This window comes from Tigriopus californicus, chromosome 3, assembly GCF_007210705.1.
Source record: "Tigriopus californicus strain San Diego chromosome 3, Tcal_SD_v2.1, whole genome shotgun sequence".
NCBI lineage: Eukaryota > Metazoa > Arthropoda > Copepoda > Harpacticoida > Harpacticidae > Tigriopus > Tigriopus californicus.
In genome coordinates this window covers 14,565,051-14,572,921 of record NC_081442.1, presented here as the reverse complement: position 1 = coordinate 14,572,921, position 7,871 = coordinate 14,565,051, and the positions used below count along the sequence as shown (strand labels likewise).

At 40.4% G+C, this 7,871-nt stretch overlaps 1 long non-coding RNA gene across 1 annotated transcript in view; it reads right to left on the bottom strand.

Annotated features, from left to right (window-relative positions):
* Positions 1-2,162, bottom strand: part of LOC131878143 (uncharacterized) — a 4,675-nt gene extending 2,513 nt beyond the window's left edge. The window contains exons 1-2 of the long non-coding RNA XR_009372958.1: positions 1,819-2,162; positions 1,615-1,699 (exon numbers count right to left, since the gene is read on the bottom strand). This is a non-coding gene — a long non-coding RNA (uncharacterized LOC131878143). The remainder of the gene's footprint in view (positions 1-1,614; positions 1,700-1,818) is intronic.
* Between the last annotated feature and the right edge of the window lie 5,709 nt (positions 2,163-7,871).

Sequence of the window (7,871 nt, the reverse complement as noted above, 5' to 3'; positions counted from 1 at the left end):
AGACAATGTAGGGACTATGGCCAACATACTTGGAGATCAGTTCTCTAGTGTGTTTTCAACTCCACTGAGTTTAGGAGCAACAGTCCATTGCTCTATAGATGAGTTTGTTGGGATTGGCAAGGCTTGTCAAGCTGAGCATTTAGATGATCTTGTAGTCACAGATCAGGATGCTTTAGAGGCCATCAGGGACTTGAGACTCTCGAGCTCCCCTGGCCCTGATGGAGTGACATCTCAGTTTTTGATGAGATGCTCACAGGTTCTTGCTCCTGTTTTCTCGTACTTGATGGGTTGCATCTTGGACCAGGGCAAGTTCCCCTCTTCTCTGAAGGTAGCTCATGTTGTTCCAATTTTCAAAGGGGGAGATAAGTCACTCCCCAGTAACCACAGGCCAATTTCTCTCACTTCGAATATTGCGAAGGTGTTTGAGAAGATCATGAAGTTCAAACTTGTTGAATTTCTTGATATAAATGAAGCCCTTTCTCCTAGCTAGCACGGGTTCCGAGCGCATTTTAGCACGGTTACCCAACTGATTGAGCATTTAGAGCAGATCATTTAGGCACTGGATAGGCACGAGTCAGTTGATTAACCATTGCGCACCTGACAAACTTCCAATTGAGCCTTTTAGTCCGCCTAAAATGTAGTCAGTGGATGTTACTGAATTACAATTTAGCGTAGATTCTACGCAATAAAAACGTCATTTCGCCCAACCTTTCATTTTGCGTTGACGGAAGAATTGTGCTTGAGCTTCCAAGCAACCTTACAAACTGACCAACGAGATTTAGTTTCGAGGTATGATTTGATTGCTTTGAAATTTTGCTTCGTCATATTAACAGCAATTAATTTATGCTACTCAAATTGAAATTGTCCGATGCTAATAAAGTATTCGGCTTAAGAATAATCATGATCTTGTCTTGCGGTTGCTTTTTTCATTTATCCTTTTGAATTAATTTGAAACTTTCAAAGCGAGCCATTGGCAAAGCGAATTGGTGAAATATCGTAAACAAAATATAGTGACTTTGTTTCATTATTCAGTATCATCTATGATGGTGAAAATCTTCTTCCCAAATTCAAGAAGGACCTGGATGACTTCCTCCAATCCAGTTCAGACCAACCTTCAATACCCGGGTATCATCGATCAGCAAATTCAAACTCGATTTCTGATCAGATTTGCATTCGAGTGATAGTGTAATCGTATTTGTATCGTGTCTTGAATCCATTCAGGCTGTGTACAGTAAATAAATAATTATTATCACCATTCTTGTAAGATTGTGATTGTTAATACTTTATCAGGTACGTAATCAAAGCAGTGGGTCTTTTGAAGTCGCACTTGATCTGTTATGTTTTCATTATCTTTTCTTTGTATCTTCAGTTTATATGTTCTGGTTACGGAAAAAGATCATGAATGAACACAAAACGGGAAAATTTCTCTTGTTCTCACTTGGCCTTATTTATCACTCGTCATTCTTTAGAGGGATTTTTTTTCATGAGCTGACGATGTATAAACAATGCAGGCTTTATTAATTGCGGAAAATGGTCTGTTAGTGTGGTGATTGGAGCATGTTCTAGCACCAGAGAAAAGCCTCCTATTTTGCACATCAATCCTAACCTACGTACGGATAACCAACCGGATTTGACATTGTCTGTCGGACACGTGGAATGACATAATTCTCATGGCATAAGATCCTTTGAGGTGCTACCCCTGAAAGAAAACGAGGCTCATTCGATCTCAAGGATGTTCTAATTAATATGCACTGCACGACGATTCCATTGAATCTCTCTCGATCGCAAGTGAGCATTCGTACGATGTGATGCTCTTACCATTAGATGATGTCGGCCTTTGTCACTTTTTCGGGTCTTTTTCCACACCGAGCTCTTGCCACCAAAGCTTTTCTATGCAGACGCACTGATTATATACCATGGTCGTTATCATCATCATCATCGGCATCGCCCAAGACAAAGCATATGGAAAGAGAATCCAGCAACAGTGTTCCTCACTTCGTCATCCGTTTACGCGGTGGCTTCTTTCTTGAAGCAACTACTGAAGTAGCATGTACGTACAGTAGAACCAGTAGCAGCCGAATCGAAACGAACGACGTCAGATCACTTTTTTCTTCACCTAGTGGCTAGAAGAGCAACGGACAGAGGAAATCATTACCTTTCATGCATTAAATACGAAAGAACCGAGCCCAGAAAAGACACGGAGAAAAAGAAGGCAAAGAACAAAAAGCCAAAAGTTCCATCCAACGGTTGTGTTGGCATTCCCCCAATGCAAGTACAGAAACCTCAAGATCTAGTATCATTGCGGGGAAGTAAGACAGGAATTGGGTCTTTGAGATGATTTATTTCCCCGGGCTCGAGTGGTTCCTGTTATTGTTTACGAAGCCGGTTTCAATGATGGTTTATGACCAATAATGGATCCAGCCAAAAACGAAAGACGGACTTCTTAACAAAGAGCGCCTTTGTTGTGTGCCACTATTTTGTTGATTAACAGCTTTAAGGAACAAACTTGATTTAAGGAGGATTGATGAAGAGTCTGGTTGATGTGGACACTCACATTTTCACACGATTTGTTGTACTGGTTACATTGGTTGCACATATCGTTGAGAAGTCCTCCGGTAAATAAAGAAGAATCATCATTTTAGTTTCACATGGATTTTTGTCATGGCAAAGCAAAATTGGGGGCATTAATCCAAGTGCTTTTAATAAATATTACCAATACCAAGGGGGAAATATGAGGGCTCTGTCTGATGTAGATAGAGCTCTCCCCGGATTTGACCAAGAACCGTGTCTTCAGTGATTTTGTTGAAGGGATCCAGTTCAAATCCCGACCGGGTCAAGACCTTTTTATACAATTCGTAGCCAGTTGAGTTTTTTGCAAGTGGAATTGGGCATGAACAGGTTTCGGAGGCAGCCTTGGTCTTAAGATTCATACTGTAAAACTACATATTTTGCCTTGGAACCTTTTACCTTCTGTGCAAATTTTATTGCTGAGTTGTGAGCTAGTGAAAGAAGGAAATTGCCCACCCTTCAGCCTTAACCAGGTTAGAATGCATACATAAAACATTAACTTTGCAAACAATACGTTAATCATCAAGATAACCAGAAACCAATTACTTTTTCATTTACGTCTATTTACTAGGAAAACCCGGTAAAAATTTCACCCCTTTTCTCAAATACGTTCCACGAGACACATTTTGATTCGATAGATACGTTTTGTTTTAATCACAATGCTGCATAAAGAAATCACAGGTAATTGAATTTGACATGAAAACTTACGGCGGTGAGATTTGATAATAGGCCTTTCTGGAAAGGATTGGGTGGCACCTCGCAAACTATTTGCTTACTTACTTTTTGTTCTTCCTTCATTTTTTTGAAATTCATGAATTCATGGCTGGGGCCAAAGTCTCCAATCATATTCAAGAAAAATTTGCATCTTCACAATCATTCCCGCCTCTGGGTGAGTAATCAGAATTCCTCTCTGTCTCGTTTCGTATCAGCCAAGTTCACTCTATACAAATCGAGAACTACCAATCCTTCCTAGCATTATAAAGAGCTATGAACACTAGATGTACATGTACAGACCTACCAAACTTTGAATCTTCATCTAACAACTCCATTTATGCGCATCGTTTTGAGTAATGACCCATTACACTCACATGGGGCAGGATGATGATCCCTCTGTACGTCTGTACTTGTGTCTGTCTCCTGAGTAAAAACAGAGAGTACAGAAAAACGGATTGACATCAGGCGGGATGATGACCACAAAAAGTGCCGTCTATTCAACCCCTAAAATTACCCCCAGAACACTGGGAACACTTTCTTTATCTCTTTATCTCACTCCCTTGTCCGTTTGGATTGTAGCTGTACGTACAGTTAGTTGTCCATGGATACTTCGATGCTACATGAATTGGCCCAAGTCTGAAGAGCATATTCATGAACTGGGAACGCACTTCTGACATGTTTTGAGAGCTTCTCGTAGACTTATTTCATAGCGTCATCAAGGAACAGCTTGAAATATAAGATCTGGGTTTGACAATCCCTTCCAAGGCCTAGTCTATTGAAAACGCTCTGGTGGCGTTGAGCTATAGAGTGTTGGTTAACACATTATTATTTTGACATATTTCAACAGAGTCCTGTCTTTTCGTGTCTCTAAAAGCGTCACACTGAGACTAGTTGAATGGTTCAGATTTCACTGATGTCTTTAGCCTTTCAAGGGATGAGATTGGAGTAACTGTTAAAACAGTTTCCCTTCATGAGAGAGGTCCCCGGTTCGAGCCTATTCCCTAAGACAGTCTTGAGCAGACTTTAGTGTGCATTACAAATTAAAGCTAAGGCTTAAAGTATGGGCTATGGAATGAGAAAACAACAACTCCTCAATGGTAAATTGGCACTCGATTAAGATTGTTCCAACGGCGTTCGAATCCAAATTTGGTTATTCGGCTATCATTATTTATTTTTGTTGTTCGTTATCATTTCAATCCCATGACCAAGCTTTTGTTTCGAATCATTTACAGTCTAGATGAAGATCAAATAGGGAATGGTAAATCCTAAATATTGCTATTGACATTAAGGGCGTGTCCCTAATCACGTCCATGAAAACCTCAAAACTAGCCGTTCTCATTGCTAACTCACTTTGTCGGATGGATTTCTGCATCAAATGCATCCTACAGAGTGCAACTCAAATATGCCGAAGCCAAAGCCAAAGTCTGTCACTTTCTGCTCTAACCCCTGTGAAATTAAATCCGACAATGGCGATTCTGCCACTAATGAAAACGATTTGTCTCTCAGCAAATTCTTGACATTCTCTCCTTGATTCTTATCTGCTACGGATCGACCGGAATCCGCTCTAACCGAATATCAATTAAATCTGTTTTAATATTCAAGCCAACGACAACACTACTATACTATTTCATCTTCAGAGATGCAAATAACTTCGTGGATTCTAGCTTTTTCAGCACAATTCAGAACTGAAATGTTTCCACTCGTAGATTATTTCGCGCAAATATCTGGGCTTGTCGGTGGCTTTGTTTTCCCTCTGACACAATGGCATTATTCCTTGGGATAAGTGCCGAGTCAGAATCCCACTTCATTTGTCTCGAATGAACTTGCACACACGTAGTAAATTGTTCCACACCACGCAGCGTCCATTTCATACATTATTGGCCATTGATCATTGACCAGTCAGCCCCGCCGTTTTGGACAAAAGATGAGTCATCATGGGACGACGTGAAATTGGAATGACTCGGCATCGGAAGTGAGAGATTGAAATATGAGCCACTGCGAGCTCTTTTCGAGCTAGCAGCCTCATCAATCCAATGCAAGAAGAAAACGAGATCATTGTGTGCTTATCAAGCCAATCATTGGACTCGAATGTCAGAAATGACGGCCTAAAAGATGGGCTTCTTGGAGATTGTCTGCCTTATGTGCATGTGGAATTGATGTTCATTCGCATTTCACACCTCCAAAGAAGGCGTTGGCCAAAAGGGTTTATTATGAATTTCATTTGAATATGTTGTCTCCAAAAGGCGTGACTAAGATCATTTGCATGCTGATGGGCTGACTTTAAAAAAAATCTGCTGAATCCTTTGGGTCACAAAATCGAGTGTGCAAGTGCGCAATGTGCATGTTGTGTTCCTGCATGCGCCATACTCAAGCGAAATCCCGGTCATAAATTGAAACAAGAGTGTTTACAATCCACATTCCCCTACACACTCATACAGTGGTTTGATGTATTGATTTGTGCTTAGGTACAAATGTGTGGTGTTCTGTTCTGAAAACCAATGGGCCACGGCCCCCAGAGCAAAGAAAGCTGGACTAATTGCACCATAAATGTCGACGGGTGAACATTTGTCTGTGGTTGGGTTTGACTAATGTGGGCAAATTCGGTTTCCCCCTCCCCTTCCCTTTCTCATTTTCTCTTTTTCTCGTTGCGAAAGCTCAGTTCTCAAATACAAATATTACAAAAATGAAACCGTCTATCAAGGCTGTCCGATGGTTTAGTCATAAGTTTTGCGAAGGGTATTGCAACAAGGAGAGGAAGCTTTTTATTCTATGAAAACTTATGCAACGCGGACACAAATGCCAAACATCTGCAAGTCAATGGGTTTATCTGTTTGGAAGGTGAGCACATGCATTGCTGAGCAATGTAGAAAATAAAATCAATAAAAACACAAGAAACCACTTCCTTCCTCGGTAGCAGCACAAGGATTGCTTTAGTTTCTGTCTACCTCATCACTTTATGATCACAAGAAATTTGCCCATTTCCAATACGTCAATTTTTGAGAGGGAATTACTGACCGCTGCTCGGAATGTAGTCCTCAGTAGTATTAGATTATTATTTTATACTTGTTATTCGTCTTTATATTGATATGATATATGATCCATCAAAAAAGCAAAAGCTAGTTTCGTATGATATGTTGCAGGCAATTGGGAGCTACTTCCATCGCTAGTATTCAGCGTCAACGTGGGTACGAATCTGACTTTTCCTTTTCGCTTTGTAGTGTCGTCATTCTCTGTGTCTAACCCCGGGAGTAAAACGAAGCATTAGCGATAGAAGGGGCAGCACGTGTAAAACTTGGTTATACTAGACTTCATTTGAGTTCAATGGAGCTCCAAACCTGTGTAACTCATTACCGCGCTCTCTTCGAGCATTCTAGTATACATACGTACGTACATATTAATGACCCATTGCTAAGTGTCAAACAGGAATTAGATTGATTTTTATTGACCCACACAGATCACCCTTGCGTTCAAGGATGCCGAAGAGGGGCAAATTCGAACGCCTGATTTATTCAAGTTTGGTTTTCAAAGGTTGACATGGGCAACACCTTAAACTCGTTAGCATGAAAAGGCGAACGAACTCGTCAAAGGTTTCCGGGCGATGTCAATTTTCTTCAAGCTCGCTCATTTTTATGAACCTCAAACAAATAAAGCAACTGCCATTAAATAAACGGCTATTTGCAAACAGACGTTGAATTTTGGCTGCAAGCAAACATTATGGGTTTCATAGTCTTACCACTCTTCCTAACCTTTGCCTTCCAGGANGTCCTCAGTAGTATTAAATTATTATTTTATAATTGTTATTCGTCTTTATATTGATATGATATATGATCCATCAAAAAAGCAAAAGCTAGTTTCGTATGATATGTTGCAGGCAATTGGGAGCAACTTCCATCGCTAGTATTCAGCGTCAACGTGGGTACGAACCTGACTTTTCTTTTTCGCTTTGTAGTGTCGTCATTCTCTTTGTCTAACCCGGGAGTAAAACGAAGCGTTAGCGATAGAAGGGGCAGCACGTGTAAAACTTGGTTATACTAGCCTTCATTTGAGTTCAATGGAGCTCCAAACCTGTGTAACTCATTACCGCGCTCTCTTCGAGCATTCTAGTATACATACGTACGTACATATTAATGATCCATTGCTAAGTGTCAAACAGGAATTAGATAGATTTTTATTGACCCACACAGATCACCCTTGCGTTCAAGGATGCCGAAGAGGGGCAAATTCGAACGCCTGATGTGACCAAAGTTTTATAAACTGGGACTTACAGGTACTTGTATCGGCATATGAAGCCGAAAGCTACTTGACCAAAAAAAGGGAAGATCTCACTAGCCCTCAAATATATCGGCAGAGATCGAGAAAGCCCTAACAGATCAACACCCACAATTCCTCTATGAATATTAGAGGGAGAAGAATTGAGCATTGAAAGTTTCCGTCCTATGAAGGTATTCGAATCAGTTGCAATGATTATATATATTGGTGCAGTTTACGCATGTTGCAAGAGGAAATCGTAACGTACTTCAAAAACTTTTTCTTTTATGAAAACTGGCTTTCATGGGCAGAATCTTGACTCTAAACCGTACAAATTAATT